Source organism: Rhipicephalus microplus, chromosome 9, assembly GCF_043290135.1.
Source record: "Rhipicephalus microplus isolate Deutch F79 chromosome 9, USDA_Rmic, whole genome shotgun sequence".
Lineage (NCBI taxonomy): Eukaryota > Metazoa > Arthropoda > Arachnida > Ixodida > Ixodidae > Rhipicephalus > Rhipicephalus microplus.
In genome coordinates, this window is record NC_134708.1 from 26604659 (window position 1) to 26624444 (window position 19786).

Sequence of the window (19786 nt, forward strand, 5' to 3'; positions counted from 1 at the left end):
AGCCACTTCGCGCTGCACGGGAGCACAGCGTTTGGAATCCACGGCAAGCAGCGCCCCAGCGGCTGCACCAAGAACTACAGATTGAACGGCTGCCTACCCTAAGTACTTGCCATGCTACCCCAAACCCTCTCACCCTTACCGTCATTCTCCTCGCCAGAAGTCACGTGTTGGGAGCATCGCGTTTCACTCGTCGGGCATGGTACGTAGAAAACTTGTCTATTGCAGAAGTAATCGTGCGCAGGCACTGCACCGTGCTCCCTACTGGGCTGCAGAAGTTAGGTGCCTTTTTCCTCTTCTAATTACCATCTAATCGTACGCGGAGGCAAGCATTGCGATGTCGACTGCTCGATTGGTACTCGTCCTTATACTCACACTCTCAATCATGACAATGTACGTAATCTTTTCAACTTGTTACATAGTCATGCATAACTTTTTGTTTCCTGTTCACTCTTTTTCTCTGGTACTTTGCCGACGGTAAATTGACACTGAGACCCCTGACCTTTCTCAAAAGTGATCTATCTATCTATCTATCTATCTATCTATCTATCTATCTATCTATCTATCTATCTATCTATCTATCTATCTATCTATCCATCTATTTTGAAGTGAACGATAGCACGTAAAACAAGGACGAAGAAAAGAATGACAGCACGAGCGCTGAGCTCACATTTCTCTTTAGTGCACGAAGGCAATACATATAGCAATGCAAACCACTTGTCCCGCATGCGCGACACCACACGATGAAATCTAAGCGAAGTTTAACATTCACGAGCCTATAAAAAGCGCCTTCTACACTGTAAAAAATATCCGTGTTTTAACGTCGGAGCAGACCGTAGAAACTACAGAGTAACATCTGTTTCCTGAAAAATAGCGAGACTGGACGTTTAAAGCACAAACTGTGCTGCGGTTTATGGGAAACAGCAGGAGTTGCCGTAAAGCAGCAGTCGATGTTTCCGTTCTTTCGCTCCTTCCGTAAAACACCAGAAAAACGTATGTCTTCTGTACTTCAAGAACACGCTTCCGTGATTTGTGTGCACGGCGACATAATGGCTGAACTTTGACCATTCCCCCCGTTCGACAATGATACAGTGAACTAGAACAGAAAGTTAAGCGACAGCCATGGGCAATGCCTTGAGAGAGCTGTCGGCGACATACTGGCTGAACTTTGACCATTCCCCCCGTTCGACAATGATACAGTGAACTAGAACAGAAAATTAAGCGATAGCCATGGACAATGCCTTGAGAGAGCTATCGTGGCGGGTGGCTAACGTATACATACAGCGGCAACGCTGCAGTCGCCGACTAAGATGAGGCGTCCCACAGTGTGTAAGGAATGCGCAGATTCGCATTGTACGCTCATGGAAAGTCAGAAAACGAAGACGGAAAGTGTGATAACTGGGCAGGCTTTGATGAGGAAATTAAGCTTAGAGCAACATTGGGTTCGAAGATAGACTAAGAAATACGAGAGAATGAGGAAGAGAAACTGTTCATTAACTCACAATGGAGAAAAAGAGCTGCATGCAGGATCACTGGAAAGTGCCAGTATGGATACATATATATATTCGGAGAGGCGGAGAAGGATAGCAGCGGTAAAAAAGAAAAAGAGAACGTTTCAGAGTTTTTACCGATTAAGGAAGAGGATAATTACAGCATTATGATACTTCACCGCAAGGGAAGCTAAATTTACTATTAGTAGCGAAGTCGGGTTGCCATAAAAAGTTATAAAGCGAGACGATATGGTGGGCCAGCCTTCGTTAGTGTGGTCACACTGACGAAGGCTGGCCCATCAGCCGAAACATTTGTAATTAGTAAAGGTGTTTCGGCGTACGTCGTGCTTTTTCGCTTCCGATATATATATATATATATATATATATATATATATATATATATATATATATATATATATATATATATATATATATATATATATATATATATATATATATATATATATATATATCGTCGAAAGGCGCTGCACTTCGTTTTCAATCTTGCAAGATTGAAAGCGAACAGGTACTTGTACTGCGTCTATGAGACTTTATTGACAAAAGATAGTGAAAAAAAAACATACCCGTCCAAGAATCCCTGCATATATGTGAATCTTGATGGTGTGCATAATAGTTTACGTTTTTTTTTTTTTTCGTCACATCGTGAGAATGCACGACACACAGAAGAAGAGACAGTGTACATGTTCTCCTATTTTCGTTCCTTTTTTTTTTTCGTGCTTGCAAGCCTTGACTTGTTTAGTGAGAGCAATCCTATAATCGTAGCTGCGTTGTATAGTTGGCACACCAATTAACACGCAGTCAATGAAACACAGTAATGAAGTGTATTTTAAAAGGGTGCGGTTTGCTGTTTCTTTGTATGAACTCGTTGTTTTCACGCTGTTTCGCACCGTCAAGCCTACCATGCAAGCTCAAGCCCAATAATAAAATTTGGAAGGCTCGGGGAAACGTTTGTTCTTTTTATGAATTCATGAGTCTACTCGGTGAACACCGACGGCGACTTCACTTCGTCACCGAAGAATTCATCGGTTGTTGAATGGTTCTCACTACCTGCGACGAGAACATCGATTCTTCAGAACTATTTCCCTTTACACCACTTTTCCTGAATAACCGATAAATTTTTTGCACCACCATAGCTCTTCCCAACCACAACAGGCCAAAAGAAAAAAAAAATGCGTTGATGGTCACACAAAATAACACGACTGCTGCGGTGTGTCCGGCCATCACTGCCCAATAGAATGGGTGCAAGATAGCATCGGTGCATCGTGGTGTCGGCTAGAATACAAAAACAAATTGTAGGCAGGCGCTAAAGTAGTCAGTTTGCCCCAAAGGGAGCGTCGCGAGTTCGATTAAAAGCCGCACCACCCGCCGGTGCCGTTTCAGCTGAGCGCCTCCCTTCGTAGCCTAAGAGGGCGCTACGAGCGTCGTGTACATCAGTCACGGCTGCATCTGCTCCCACAAAAACGCCGGATTGCCCCGGAACTTCTCTTCCTGCCTCCAAGATTCCTGTGCGCAAGGTCAGTAAAGCTGCTAAGACTCTTTTGCAACCAAAATCTTCGGGACTTAAAGCACAGAAGCGAAAAAAACCCCACAACGAGGACGCGCCCGGGGTACGTTCAAGGCTAGGCCTAACAAAGCACCCGCGCCGACCCAACACTGGCGCGGGCGCAACGCCGGCTACTAGTGACCCCAATGCCGAAGTGCCCATGATGCTGTCCGCGTTCGACATGGACACCACACCACCTTTGAGTGCAACAGACAAAGCACACGTGTTTTCCATGCCTGCACCGCTTGCAAGTCATACGTTCATTACTACAAAAATAGGTGTAGGAGACGACAGGGGCAGGAACTATCACTTGGCTGTGTGTAAACTTATTTTGCCATATTTGGCGGAATCTGAGTGACAGCCGTGAGGTACGATTGGTGCTCGCATTTTGCATGCAGGTTGTGTTGCATCTTGTTATTGATTTACGTGCTCAGGACCAAGTAGTGCTAGCAGTTCATTTGTTTGGTTCCTCACTTGTCAAGTTTTTTGGCGCACTCTTCACTTGTTCAGCTCAGTGGTCTCTGGCACCCTACGTGGTCAAGGCAGGCGGCTATTGTCAGAGCTCTCTCACCTTCCTGCGAAGTCCATCACCTGGCACACATCACAATCAGGTAGGCATTTATTTCACCGTTATCGATCATTACCTATCTTATAAACAGTTATAAGGTGCACTCGCATGCCACAGCTCATACGAGCTAGGCATGTAACATGTCTGTCGCTATTATAAGGTGAATAATGAAACACGTGTTTGCCATGCTTGCATCGCTCATACATACCTTATTACTAAATTAGGCACAGAAAACAGTAGGGGTAGCAACGGTAACATTACTGTGCGTAGGCATATTTCAGTGCATTTTGTGGATTTTTAGTGTCGGCTATGAGGTACGACCATAGTGCTCGCACGCTGTGTTGCACCTTTATTGAGTTGCGCATGCAGGAAGCAGTACAGTGAACAGTTTAATTCTTCGGAATTATATGAAGCATTGCTTGCACTCAGCAATAACGGCATTTTTCCTTTGTTAGTGTCACTTAATTGTATTATTGTGGTGAAGCCTGCTGTTGAGTTGCATCTTTGTAGTTTGAGGATGTCACAGGTCAGTTTGTGCACGCACTCATTAGTGATCTCCTCGGTGCCCATGCACATGGCTGTTATAAGGTGCACTTGTAAGCCGGATCAGCAGGAGTCTGCTGTCACGTACACACCAGGCGTGTACGTGTCTTTGTCGTCTTATCGAGCGCAGACAAAGCACTCGTGTTTTCCATGCCTGCATCGCTTGCAAGTCATACGTCCATTACTACAAAAATAGGTGTAGGAGACGACAGGGGCAGCAACTGTCACTTGGCTGTGTGTAAACTTATTTTGCCGTACTTGGCGGAATTTGAGTGACAGCCGTGAGGTACGATTGGCGCTCGCATTTCGCATGCATGTTCTGTTGTGTCTATTGATTTGCGTGCTCAGCAGTTCATTTCTTTGGAATTGCACGACACATTGCTTACACCCGACAACATTGCGAATTTGCACGTCACTTAGCCATACTACTGCTTAACTGCAGCTAATCCAGCATGGGAGTCCTTGTGTGTACCCAAGAAGTTGGTGTATGGCAACAGAATCAAGCGATCGCATATGCGAAGTTTTGGGTGCCCTATCTTGAAGCCACCCATTTCCATCTCTTGCGCGTACTACTGGCAGGCTACGGTGCAATTCATACTTGGTATCAACTGTTTGATTAGTCAATATATCACAAAAAGCTTTAAGTAATTGTTTAAAGTAATTATGTTTCAAGCTAAAATTTTAAAGTAATTGTATTCAATATTGGACCTGGCTGCACTTGAGAGGCTGAAGCTGCTTTCACATATGTGCAAGATATGAACATCTGTTGTCAACATTAGCGATATAATGGATAGCATTACTTAAGTTGTGAACATGTGTAATGTTGGAGCATATGCTAAGCTCACTTTTGACTGCACATTCAGGAATAGCCTTTTAAGAGACCCAAGTTGCGCAAGTATGGGTGCAGTTTTCTGTAGAATTTGTGCAGTTAATGTTACAGTCTCCGTCATTATTTCTTTTCCTTGCGCCGCCTGCTTCAACTTAGTTTAAACATTTGTAGCAGGTCAAGAATATTTATATTCACTGTGCTCTTATATATAGGACTGCTTAAAAAGCATTGGCTAATGTTCATATGAAATTGAACATAACCTGACATGCTAACCAGATATTGGAATGATTCTACTATTGTAGACTGTAAGGTATTATTACCATTGTAGCAGTGTTTTTATTATAAAATTGGGCGGTCTGAAAAAGTGCACAAGCCAGTGAATGTAATTTAGCAAAATAAGTGCTCTACCTTCATTGCAGCCATAACATCAATGAAGAATGCCCACTTGCCGGCATTGCGCACAGACATTTTCAACATTGACCGACTACTTCGAGCACTACCACTATCACAGCAGTGTGTTGGGCGGTGCCCTTTGCCCTTGTGAGCCTTGTGGAGCTTTGTTTAAAAACTATCAGAGCCTAAGAAGTCACGTCTTCAGACATCACAAGAAGCGATGCAGCAAACAGACTGATGATGCGTTTGTCTGCTCTGTGTTGTCATGCGGGGCGAGTGTGCCTACTCGCACGGAGCTTCTTGGTCACATAGCTGCCCATCTGGAGAGTGGAATTGATGCTGTTATGTGTCCTTTTGTGGGTTGTGGTAGTGTGCTGAGGTCAGCAGGTTCCTTCAGAACACATGTTTCAAGGTATCACCGGGGCAAAACTGCAACACAGTGCACGGAAGTACCTGAAATTGAATCCAGTTCAGATCAAGAGCACAGTAGCACACCCCCTGCTGATGTTGGAGATAACTGTGAAAGGGAGTCTGGTTGTGACAGCGATTTGCCGCTGAACCCCTTTTTTTTTTTATAGTGATGTCATAATCGTGGAGTGCACGCCATTTTCCTGCTCATATGCTTTGGTGTTTACAAAAACAAAAGGAGCCTTTTTTATTTTGCAAACAAAATCTGTTGCAATCAATGCTCTATCTCGTCCACTTCTTTTTTTCTTGTCTATGTGGTTTACGTCCCTACCTTTCTTCAGCCTGAACCTACTAGCCAACAACATGTTCTAGTAAGCTGGTGCAGTAGTTTCAGGGTGGTATTCCCCACCAGTCTGTTTTTTGTCTTCTTTTTTTGGCGTGTCACAGCTGTTGCACTCAATTGTAGGGTGGTAATATAGTTCTACATTTCAATCAGTTTTCACTTTAATATCTCTACAGATGAATTCATCTATTATCAAGTAACTGTTATTTACTTTGATTTTTGGAATAATTGCAGGAAATCTTCCAGGAGAGGATGGCGGCCTGTGCGCCTGCATTATTTCAGATGATGGAGGAGGCGCCGACGAAACATACTATGGAACTGGTGGTGCGCGTGAGAGACGAAGGACAAAGAGAAAAAGCAGTCCAGGTAGCTGTGCTACCATTCCTCTGCGCGCATTTTAAGGAAGACAAGAACTACCTTTACCAAGTATTTGAAGTAAGTTTCACTTTGTTGCATTATGTTAGTACAAAACTGGACAGTAACATCTTTTCAGAAAGTGATGTATTGGTTTGTTGAGAACAGCTTTAGGTTCTAGATTTTATAGAATACAGTCGATCCCGGGTATATCAAACTATGATATATCGAATTATTGGCTATATCAAAAAGTTGAGAGATCCCCTTGAATTTCCCATGCAAAAATACGGGACTGCTGTACACATCTATCGAACTCACGCACAGCAGAACATCCGCTAAATTGAACTCTGAGCCACGCTAAAGCCCACAAATTGCATTTTTCCTAACAAATAATGATCATTTATAGCCACAATTCGACAAGTTCCGATCCCTTTTCGCGTGCAAGTGACTAAAAGGGGGTGCTGAAAAGTGAAACATTGAAACTCCATCTTGCTGATCTAGCTCGTTGCACAGCACTTGTGAGTGCACCGGTATGCTTGATGTGCGATCTGCAGGTTTTAACGTGGGGGCATGGTGATGACCGAGGGCACCAAAACGAAGTGGAATGACTTAAGGAAGTTTAGTGATCTCATTGCGATGTTCGCATTCAATCGTGTATGATGGCATGTGGGACTGAAAAGCGTGGCCTTCGAGATGTGCAACTTCATGAGGTATTTTGGTGCTTCCGGTTTTAGAACGCTCATTTCGGAGGCTACGCTTTTTTCTAGCTTTCCGCACCAAAGCAACAGCTGTCGGTTACAAAATGACAAAGCCACAAGTGACATCGCTATCACCAACATGCTGACGGTGGGAGCTTGCTCGTTTGTGGGCAGCATCGCCTTTTGTGGCTTGTGGACCTGTGTACTTCTCGCCTCGTTACTGATAAATCATCATTTGGAAGTCGGCGCTACACATTGATACGCTCGTAGCGATAAAAATCATGGCTGGTGCTAGGAGCGACCTCAAGTAAAGCACAGTCGTGAACTGTTTCTTTGCGGGCTTTGTGCCAGGTGACGACTTTGAGTGCGTCATGACTGCTGTCAAGGGCGTACAATGCCTCAGTAAATTCTATGCCTTGTTAGTGTTTTCGGGCACCATCTCGGACAGCGAGCGGCTTCATTGGAGCAGAAGACGACGTCGCTGGTTCTGACTGCATGGATGCCGAGATGATGCCCAATGTTGACGGTGCCGTGGAATTATTGCTTTCGCCACCAACGCTCTACGGAGCTTACATTGGCATTCAGTGCCACTCAGCGCTGTTGTGGCCGAATGAGCTGAATTTGCTTACTTGGAAGGGTCCAGTGATATTGAGGACAACTGAAACTTGGTGGCACGCAAAAAGAGAGAAAAGTTTACAGACTATTTTCAAGTGAAATGAAGTGCGATAACTTGCAAAAGTAGATGTTCAGGCCTTGTTCTTTATCATATTGTGAGAGAATCATTCTTTAAGTGCTTGTTAGGATTTCAAAAAACTGTTTTTAGGTCTGAGATGCTCTAATTTATGCCTTAAATACACATATTTTGTGTTTCGACTCATCGATATATTGAACTACATATATCGCGATCCCCTTCGAGTTCAATATATCTGGGATCGACTGAATGCTGTGCAGGTTTTTAGCACAAAACAATAGCTTTTTCAGTTGAATTTTGTGAAAAAAGCTGCTTTTGTATAAAGGAAAATTAAACTTTGACTGCTGAAATCAGTTTTCTTCTAATTTCACAATTTCTGAACTTTGAGCAGACTTAACTTTTTTACACTTCTTAATCGATGTATTTTCTTCCCATAAAGAACAAGTGCAATGCTACCGTATGAGAATTTAGTGACCGCTGCAGCAAAATTTTTTGACAGAACAAATATGCTAAACATCCAAAAATACCTAATTCATGAATTGCTGGACACAAGTTAAAAGGAGGATAGTGTAGCTTTGCATATCTTTTGCCTTTGTGCTTCATTTTAAGGTAATTTTGGTGGCTTTGTACAGCAGCATTATTCATTAAAATTACACCGGAACACGCGCTTTGTCACAAGTATCAGCATTTGAAGATAGTGTAAAAAAAAGGCAATTTTCAATTTTTTTGTGGAACTTACTTTGGTTATCCGCATTGTGTCGTAGTCACAAAAATGTTCTGAAAAAAAAAATACACTGCCCTTGAGCCAACAGTTAGTGCGGGCAGGTGCCATTGTTTCATCAGAGCCACTAGGATAGGGAGTGAAGTCCCCAAGCATCCGACTATAAAGTTCACAGAGTGAATGAGAAGGAACGTAGCGCTGTGAAAAGTGAGACTTCATGCAACAAAAACTGTGTTGGGGCATGGTGCACGCATGGTGAACCACAGTGCACAAACTTGGTTTACTAGCCTTTTTCAGGCTCAATGGGAAAAAAAGTGTTTGTGTGCAATCAGAGTGCTCCACATGCACAAAGCATTAGTTTTTTGCAATGCACTGCAGAACAATGTTTCTCGTCACTTTGGCTGTAGTGCCTCATTACGACGCAGTGAGGAGGGCACTAAGAATGGGAATAGGCCAGAGTTGTTGCAAGATGTTGCTCACTTTGTCCCTTGCTGTCGCACATGCAAAATAATTTTAAGCAATACTATCACCACTAACATTGATATATTGACCTGCAATCATTCAGAGTTGTCTATGATGTTGCTGTAATCCAAAGAGAAAAATGAATCAAAATGTGAGCAGGTTTTTTTGCGTGCTCGCTATCCATTCTACTTTGCTCTAAAATTGTTCCAAGTTTCAAGGCTCCTAGGTAGGTAATTTGTACTTGGTGCACACAGCCTGCAATAGACCAGGAACCATGGTGGAAAACGGAATTGCAGGGATCGCATCTCTGATTTATATATTGGAATGGCCGCAACTGTACATATCTCTTTGTGCTTTTGTGTACATGGGATATTTTTGCTCATCCAGGAGGGAACAAGCATCACTGAAAAGCTTGCCGAGTTGCCATCAACGCCTACAATCATTGCACTGGGTGAGTTCCCTTGTCGATATCATTATGTGTTGATTGTTGTGCGAGGAGGTCAAGTAAATTGATGACATTTTACAACATGAGTGTGAGCCTAACTCCAGCTACAAGGTGCAGTAGATACTTATACACTTAAATAACAGATGTTGTCGGAGGAGAAGAGTGGAAGATGAGGGCAGACCTGCAACTGGGTTTTATTCAGTACACTCATGCAGGGAACCTGCGTTCATTCTGATAGTCTGAGTGAAGTATCACAGACACAATCATTGCTTTTGTTCATTAGGAAAAAAGCCTAGGCAAGCTCAAGTGCCATTGGGTCACAACTGCATCTCAATTCTTGTCTTTGCCAGTAAAGTCTGCCATGGTTTACTAAAAGTAAACAATTCGTATGCATTTAAGTTGGGCAGGTGAGAACCTTGTCTGGTCTTTATCAAGGGCTGGTGTTCCCTACATCATTCATTTATACATTGACCTGTATGACCAATGTTAACATTCCTCCATGTCTGAGTGACTTCGTTATCCTACTTGACGAGCGCACGTCGAACTCAGTGGGGTGGCACTTAGTGCAATCTTGCACACCTCATAGAGGCAATGCGGGGTCTTAGCATTTACCTTGAACGGCACAGAAGAGTAACCTTCACCCACAAACTAGCTCACCAGACAAAATGCTGTGCTTTAATATTAACCCAACTTTAACATCAGATCATACATTCTGAACATATTTACCACGAGCATGTGAAGACTTATTTTATGATTGTGCGTATTCGAAGACTGAAAAAGGCCATTGCACATTTTTTCAAAGGAAGCCTTGGAAAAATTTTGGGAGCGTACAAACCACTAGTAGGGTGTGTAAAATTGCACTAAGTGCCACACCTTTTAGTTTGTTAGTTGCTTATCAAACCAGGAGGAATGTTTACATCAATCAAACAGGCCAATATATATATGAACGGCGCAGGGAACACAAGTTGTTGATTCCTGACAAGGGTCTTATCTGCCTCTGACTTCAGTGAAAGTCCATTGATTACTTGTCAGAAACTATGACAGCCATTACTGGCAAGAATGAAATTCGGAGATGCAGCCTTGACCAATTGGCTCCTAAGCTTGCTGAGGTCTTCTTTTTTTTTTTCAGGAGGAAAATGATTGGGCCAGCGTATTTGGCTCAGATTGTACAAGAATTAATGCAAGTCTATGATGCATAGATGAGGAATTTGCAGACTGTAGCGTGTAACCATACGTGTTCTAAATGAAGCCCATTGACGAGTCTGTACCCATCCTTGTGCTCTTCTCATATGTTTCATTTGAACCACACCTTGATAACCTTAAAGGGCTCCAACACGAAAAAGGGCAGCAGGTGCGAAGGTGGCCAGAAGTCTCGCACAAGTGTGCACACAAAGATAATGAAGTTGGCCCAGAAGCTGCGTTTCAATCAGTGAAAGTGTGAGCATGAATCATACACATTTTCTGATGATATCCGGTTATTAGAGCTGAATATTATCTTGATTGTGGCTTTGCATTTTCAATTTAATTTGTTTGTAAGTATTATGAGCCTGGCGTTTTCTTTTTTTTTGTCCTTCGGAGTGTAGTCAAAATATACTGCTATTATTTCACAAGAGCCAGCACATGAAAATGCACTCTCAATTGAGATTTCTATATACTGTGAATTGTGCCAAGGACATATAGTATGTTGTGAAAAGAGAAAAATGGAAGGTTTGGCCTTAATTTTATCCTAGTTATCAATCTCACTGATGCTTCGTTAAAGAACCCCAGGTGGTCGAAATTTCCGGAGCCCTCCACTACAGCGTTTCTCATAACCATATGTGGTTTTAGGACATTAAACCCCATATATCTATCTAATCTCACTGATGCTTATGTTAAACAGGGTTTGGAAATTCATTCATCTAAACCAAGGGCATACACAGAACTTTTTAGGGGGAGGGGGCCCTTTTTGATCTGAACCAGAGGTCTGGGCAGGCAAATGGTAATTTTGCGCTAAGTATTTCATGGAGAAAAAAGTTTGGGGGGAAGGAGGGGAGAGGCACGGGCCCGGTGTGCCACCGCCTGGCTACGAATAAGTGTAGTGTATATTCACATGATGTTTCTTAGTTCAGGTCAAGCTCTTTCAGTTTTTTTACAGGATCCTCAACCCCCCCCCCCTCCCACCTCAGCATAGTGAAAAAAAACATTCTGTGATCAATAAACAGTGCTTAAAAAATTTCACTAAAGCTGCTGCTTGGGCGAGTTGGTTCATGATTAAAATATGTGCCGTCTTTTTTTGCGCTGGTAAATCTATATTAAGAAAGTTCAGCCATAATTTGTAGCTATATGTGGCACATAGAGCTTAACAGCAGAATGCAAAGTTGAAAATCAGTATAGGTATTCACCCGTGCATTCTGCTATACAATAGCAACAAATATTTCTGAAAATGTAACTGCTCATTCTGAGCATGATCAGAGCCAGTGGGAAACTTCTCAGGAGCGCCGGGCAGGCCCTATACATCCTGTGCATTTTTGCTGATTTTAGGTAGTTTTCTCAGTGACTAAAAGGGATATTCATATAATCCATACATCATTTTCTTCCAAACTTTTTGCTCTTTTAACTTCATAATATAGAATTTTTGTGAATTTTTTACCACTAGAGCTTGACTTTTGAGTTAATTGGCATCTATGAAAATTTGTAACACAATAACGGTAAAGTGCATAGCTTCTATTTTGCTTCAGTAGCTGTATACAAAAAAAATAATCAACTGGTTATCTTAAAATACATGGGAAATAATGGTAGCTAAGTAATAAAAAACTGTTTTGAGATATGGAATAAAGTTCAAAAACAGGTGAAAAGTGATCGCACTGTCAGAAACACTGTTCAATTATTTTGTTTAGTAGTTACAAGCTTGGTAATCACTGCCAAAGTCAATTTTTCGCCGTGGAGCCTCTCGCAATGCTTGTCTTGTTTTTTTTTTTTTGTGAGATGTCATTCAGCTCTATCTGCAACGTATCGTCAAGTGTGGTCAACGATTTCCAGCAAATTCATTGTAGTTTGGCCAAGCTTCAATCCTATCTCAGAATAGAGGCTCGTGTGATACTACCATTATTAAATGCAAAAAAAATATTCAATGTCGCCATTTCTAGGACTCTCACCCTAAACAAAGAAAGGAAAGATTCTGTGACTCAATTCCCATTAACTCAACACTTACACTGAGTCGTTCTCACACATTGTTATTCAGTTGCATCAGAAATATTAGTCCATGTCCATTAGAGCATACCCGTTGTCCCCATGTATATACGTGATTCACCTCGAAAGATGCTGAAAAGGCTGGGAGGTTTAACAATAAAGAGCTTGCTGGTTCAGCACCTCAGTACGTCACAGGGATTTATTCACATTAACAAGAAAACTGTACGGGCTTCAACGAAATTTACACTTCCTCAGAACCTTCTTTACCCCCAGCATCTAAGGTTATCGACAAGCACGGCAAATGCAAGGTGTAATGATGCTAGGAGCTGAAAGTGTTCCAACCTATGTATTCTGAAGGCGGATTGTGAATACAAAGGTGCACAGTGTCTTCGGACTGCTTTAGAAGTTACCCGACAATCTTCTATACACAGCTGACTCTAGACAAGCATTTTGACTTTTGTACGTCAGAAAATTAGGCCGTAAGCATAGAGCGAATGCAAGGGGCTTGCACTAGAGTGTGTTTTCACTGGCTACTTCCTTTTGGAAAAACTGGTTTTGAGCCACCAAAAATGCTGTTTATGAAAAGCACGAATGTGGATGCACAAAGGGACACCCCTCCCCAAATTGCAAAGAAAACAAAGCGATTTTTTTTTTCACATTTTGCTCTACCACGTGCCCCTACTTTTTGTATCAAGGGCCATATACATACACAGAGAAGGCATTATAAAGTGTGTGTAAGTTGCTTCTTGCATTCATTTGATCACTTGTTTTTCACATTCTTTTCAGGCATAAACATGCTGAAGTGATGAAGAATGGTGATGTAGCAAGCTACAGCACATGTATTATATGTAAATAAATTCATCTGTGTTTTGTTAATGTTGCATTATTATTTATATGGTATGCAGCAGCAGGGGTGGTTTACACACACACAGTACATAAAGACTGCATTAGTGTAGGTTGAAACAGTACATAAAATTGGACATAAAACTCAATCATGAGAATCTACAGGCAGCCACATAAACATTCCATTCCATCCCGTAAAACATCGGCTTTTCGACAGTACTGGTCAACAAAAGCTTGTGTTAGTTTTTCACAAATTAAGTTACTACCAAAACTAAGTTTATTTTATGCTCAGTGAAACAACTCTTTCCTTCAAGGCAAAGAAACTACACAAAACCTTAGTCAAGCACAGAAAAGCCATTAAACGAAACCAGGTGTTTTACTGAAGCTTCTGTTTTCATTAATAATAACGGAATAATTTACAGCCAGACTGCTCTACAGCGATCTCCGTTTATTCCTCCTCTAAATACAGCAAATTCTGTATTCCTACAAACAGAGTCATGATGTGTTTGAGATAACAGATTTGCTGTGTTTGGGATAACAGATTTGCTGTGTTTGGAATAACAGATCTGCTGTGTTTGGAATAACAGATTTGCTGTGTTTGGGTTAACAGATTTGCTGTGTTTGGGTTGACAGATTTGCTGTGTTTGGGTTGACAGATTTGCTGTGTTTGGGTTAACAGATTTGCTGTGTTTGAAATAACAGATCTGCTGTGTTCAGGAATACAGATATGATGTGAAAGAGAATACGGAAAAATGTATAACAGAGACTTCGTGATACGGAGCCTGCTGTTACTCATTTACAGAATGCCTCCGGCAACGATTTACCAGCAGCTTTTGCTGTGTACCGAGACATTTTTTTTTACAGTGTAGATGCGTGATCCTTTTTGGGCAGGGGGGAGGGGGGGGGCATGTAGGTATGGACGGGATAGTGACACACGGCGAGCCTTTGTTGTGGATGGCTATATAAAGCGGCTTTTATCAAACCGACGCTTTCTTTACTTTGCGTGCTTAAAATGCAGCAAACGCGTAAGTCTGGTGAGCACCCGCCGGCTGCATCCACAGTGAAGAGCCAAATTGCTCCTCTGCTTATGGAAACGATAGCTGCGCTCTATGAGACGAGTGTGGAGGCATCGACTGGTTCGGGCCTATGTACAGTACGGTCCACTGTTAGGGGGAACACGCGAGCGCGCGGCGGCCGATCCACGGGGCGCAATCTGCTGGCGAGATTTGGAAACGCGAAGCATGCGCACTGAATCGCCAGGGCGGCTCCTGCCCTGCGTCGTCTGCTACTCACCCGCCCAAGCGCTCGGCGCGCGCTTGCGCCGTGCTATGTTTCATGGTTGGAAGGAAAAGCTGGCTGTGCTCGTTGCATTAAGCACTAACCCCCGTATTCACAAACGCTCCTCGACTCGACTTTCACCCTTCACTAGACAGAGTTGAGCAGTGCGCCACTGCTCGGCTGAAAATGACGCTGCGCTACTGAAGAATCGCAGAAGATTATCCATGATATGCAGTAACTTGCCGTTCTTAGAGATGGCGCTCCCATCGGCTTTCTCAAGTGAAGGTGAAGCGTAGAGTGATGAGACGTTCTAGAATACGGGGGTAAGCTTCTTGTCTGTCATCAAAAGCAGCCGGCAGGTTCAAGTGCTTGCGCCACGCTTATGACTAACATTTTGGTGATCATTGACACTAGGTTACGCAAGTGATGGGCTTCGTTATCGCTTTCGCTGAACTGCACAGCTGGAGGCGTGATTCTTCGCTGAACAAATTTTCGGTGGCGCCAGCTCTTGGATATGGCATGGCCAGAATAACTGAGGATGAGAGGCTTCGCATAGTCGAGCTTTACACTATAGAATTACAGACAGCGTGCCACTGGTGCCATAGTACACAGGTCACTGAAGGCTGTTAACAGGATTATCCAGGCTTGAAGGATTGAAAATAAAATTTAGGATGCCCCTCGGAGACCAAGGTCATGAGTGACTGTTCGAGAAGAAGATATGTATATTGTTGCCTGCGTAGCTGACAACCCACAAGCTTCATTCAATGAAATACGCCAGTGCTTTCAATTGACCGCTTAAACGTACTTGGACCACTTGTACACATACAAGAGGCCTTCACGGCTGGAAAATAGAAGAATATTCTCGACACAGGCTGCCTTCCACACATCACCAGTCGCATGACACCTCTGTGTGGCCGTATTTTCTAGCACAACCCCTCGCCGGTTCCCACAGCGAAAAAGGTGGACCACCTACTACAGCAGCGCAGAGTAACTGTGCCCCCACCCTCACCCCAGTCCTCTAACTTGAACGTAATTGAAGACGTGGGGGGCAGAATGAGAATCATCTCTCTTCCGCCTGATGTTATCTGATGTTACCAGATCCTCACCAGCAGCTTTGCCTATTTGCGTTCCCTCCAAGGATTTCCTGACATCTTCTGTCATTACTGGTGGGATGTCTTCTGGGGTCACTGATAGTTCTTAAACGACTTCCATATTTACGAGTCTGCAAATTCGGCCTAACTTGCTAGGTGCCAAAAACTCCACAGCTACACGCAATGTAGCCTTCTTGATTCCGTGAAATACGCCGTGTACGAATAGGATGACGCTTCTCCTGGTCCAGAGACAGTTCCCGCCTGGGCTGCGATAACTTTCGGGATGAGTTCAGCAGCATGTCCGCTAGATCTTTTAAAAGCATGGTGCGGAACCCAGCGTCCGTTAGTCTCCTTATTTGAGTGCGGAAACTTGTGTCAATCACGGGATGACGTGATATACCTAGATTGACTTGCACGGCCGCTGGATAAAGAAAAAAAACCTTGTTTATATATCCAGTGGCCGTGGTACATGTGATGACAAGTACAATGTCAATTTTTATGAAAGGGAACACGCGAATGCAAGGTCCGCGTGCTCCGGTGGCTGCTTGTATCACGTTCAAGCGGGAGCGATAGCAAACACAGCCTGTATTCCCGCCATCTAGTGGCGAGCAAAACACCCGGTCATTGGTGATATGCAACTGGAGGCCAGATAGTGACCGCCTCACTTTCAAGGTGATTTAGCCCGGTCTCTTTAAGGCGAAGAGACCGGGCGTAATCGCCTTGAAGAGGTAAGGGGTTGCAATCTAGACCCCGTCCCTGTTTTCAACTATAGGCACTTTTTTTTGTCTAATTCGTTCTATTACGTTCTACTGTGAAAAGATGAGGTTGAACTTGAGGACAGGAGCGTAGGCGATCGATACACTTCGTTTTTTTACATCAGGCGTAACTCTAAGTGACCAAGCAGAACTTAAGTAGCTGACCTCGCAACAATGATTACTTCCTATTAATGATTTCAACGCCCATAATACCTGTTTTTCTCTTGTTTAGACTGACGAAATTCTCGCAGCCCTGCAAAAGAAACTCGTCTCTTTTCACCTTTCCCTCCTTCTTGTTATGCCATTTTAACAATAGGTATGCAATGCTAAGAACTATATACAATATCACTCTAGAAGCAAACTGCTATTACCCTAAAGAAAATGGATGTGGCTTAACTCAGGCATGCTTCGGTGCGCGTTGTGAAATCTGCCGTTAATCTTATTGGACAGATTTAACTGAGCGTCCGCTACAGCTTTGCCAACGCAGCCTGCTATAGGAAATGGCTGGCAGGCTGCGCCCGCAGAGTTGCTGCGGTCGCCCAACTAAATTTAGCTTGGTTTTCTATAAGGTTACTCTTCCAAAGGCATGCGGCTTGTTCTTCCTCTATCTCCGCGGCTGGCTGCCTCCTCTAGGTATCGTTCCGGTGACGAAGCCTAGCTTCTTTCAGTGTCTCCAATTCACTTTCCCTACCTTCCGACGAATCCCCCCGAGCCGTCACCCCATGCAACGCCGGCTCTTTTGTTAGGTTGGAACAGCGTGACATACCACGAACAGTGTAAAACACAAGCACACACACTCACACACACACAGACGCATATACACACAACACATGCACACACAAACACACAGAGACACACACATACGCACACACGCACAACGGGGTGACTTTCTAAACATGCTTGCAACGCGGTTTCACCCAGTCATGTACCGTGCATGGAATTTCCCCTTTTTCGGGGAATTTCCGCCTGTCATTTCGAGCCATAGGGAAAAAAGGAATCTTCGTGACATTCCAGGGAATTTGAGGAAAGGCCTAATTATCCGATCACGACCGATAATAAGCGATAACAGTGCGCCTTCACCTGCTGTAATCGGTTCTGGCACATGCACCACACAAGCATGGCTTTTGAGATTTCTTTTTTCATATATTTACGTGGAGCAATATTTATTTCACTGTTGGTGTTAGACTTTAAGCCCACATTGCGGAGTGTACTAACAATGTATGAATTAATAAAGTCATGCTTTTGTTGTGCGGCAGTGAAGGGGCTAGTCATGATTTCAAAAGTCGCCAGTACGTGAGACACGTGTAATCATGGTATGTGTGTGCCTGGATGGGGGCGGAAATCAGTACCGTCGTGCAGGAAAATACGCTGGTAATTTCGTCAACGTTTGCAGGGGATAATCTCCGAAATAGAGAATTTTCATGTCTCTGAATGAGAACTCTTTGGCGTGGTGCTGAACATCACTGGTTTCACTGGCTGCTCCTCTGAAGTCATGCCAGGTGTCGCGGCGAGCGGTGTGGAGACTAGCCACAGCGAAACGGCGACAATACAACCACTCTAGCTTTCCCAACAAAATACTCAAATTTTTTGACACAACTTTTGTGTTTCTTGTAGTGAAGGGCTCGATTTCGTTCGGTCCTCATTATTACTTTATTATACACCTGCGTCGTAGAAAGTCTGTTGTATGTTGACGCTCAATCTACAACCATTTTCGACAGAAATTTCCCATGTACCGAGGGGCAGAAGCCAATTAGAATTGAGGTGTGCAGAGAAGTGGGAAACGTAAGTAAGGTCTTGTCTAGTCGCATCTTTGCACTTAATTCACTATTCAGAGTGTTGATTCGTTACTCTAGTTTTCGCACGCGCTGCTTGAGTCTTGTTTTAATGTTTGTAAGAACACCATTTTTCATGGCATGACAAAAACGTGATATGATTTGGTGCTAAGAAAACAATCAGTAAACGAAGCATAGCAAAACAAACTCTTCGGCTTGTTCTCTGAAAGAGTGCGAATATAGCCGCTATGCGTGAGTAAAGCTTACTACGAGGCGTAGTTATTGGTGCAAAAAAAGTGAAACAAACATGTTCACTGTATGCATACGGTGGCTGGCCAAAAACATTCCAGTTCATTTTGCCACACATACAAGTTCGTTGGCAGATTAAGGCTCATGCCAATTCTATGTAATTTATTTTCAGTTCTGCGAACCAACCAAAGTGCTTCCATGTGGCTTGGGGTGCTACTGTAAAAGACATTTCCACAACTATGCAGCGAAGGGCCAGTGCACGAGATTTGGACAAAGATCCCCTTTTCGTTATTTCAGACTGTGAATCAATAAAATGGCTGTTATGAAACAATCTTGTAAATTATCTTTCGTTCGTAGAGGAACTGTAAACGAAAGGCAGCTCTCCGCCGATTAGGCGGAGTTGCATGGGTGGAGAGGCCCAGTGAAAAGCGAGACAACCGGTAATGGGATTACACATATTCCCCGTTCGTAAACGAGGGTAGTCTCCGTCGACATACGGTGTCGCTTTTAGTGACGTCACGGCGCGAATTCTCCATTCAGCCTAAAGCTGGCCACGGCTCAAGCCCCACCAGATCTATACTTATTTAAATTGATGCAGTATATACACACAAAAATGCCCTTAAAGAAAAATATTTCCACTGAAACATACAGGTGTAAGTTGAGGAAAGTTCAGTGCCTATTGCCTAAAGTGATGATGAATGATGCAAAGCAGACATTACATTACCAAATCGCACATTTCCTGAATAAATACGAAGCCATTGTCTGCTGGACAGATTCTGAAAAAAAAATGAAACATATATAGAAGACACATTTCATAACCACTGAAATGGGTGATTAACTGTTTGTATACTATTTTGAGTTGCTTTCTATTTGTTGGCAGTGAATTCGTACGTGCCCTACATTTTTGTAAAGCTTTCTGTAACATTGTGGCTTTGTAACACCGTAGTTCTGTAACGCTGTAGCTATCACCACTATCGTATCGTCTGATTACCTTTCCATTTTATACGTAACTTGTTTTCTGTATATGTGTAGGTTTAAGCGTTACTGTTTGCATCATCATCATCATCATCATCATCATCCTAACGACGCCCACTCCAGGGCAAAGGCCTCTCCCATGATCTGCC

At 43.2% G+C, this 19786-nt stretch overlaps 1 long non-coding RNA gene across 1 annotated transcript; it reads left to right on the forward strand.

Moving 5' to 3' along the window:
* Nucleotides 1–235: 235 nt before the first annotated feature.
* On the forward strand, nucleotides 236–18993 carry LOC142771629 (uncharacterized). The gene is made up of 3 exons (XR_012886031.1): nucleotides 236–390; nucleotides 18360–18423; nucleotides 18835–18993. It is a non-coding gene; the product is annotated as an uncharacterized LOC142771629 (long non-coding RNA).
* The last annotated feature ends 793 nt before the right edge of the window (nucleotides 18994–19786 follow it).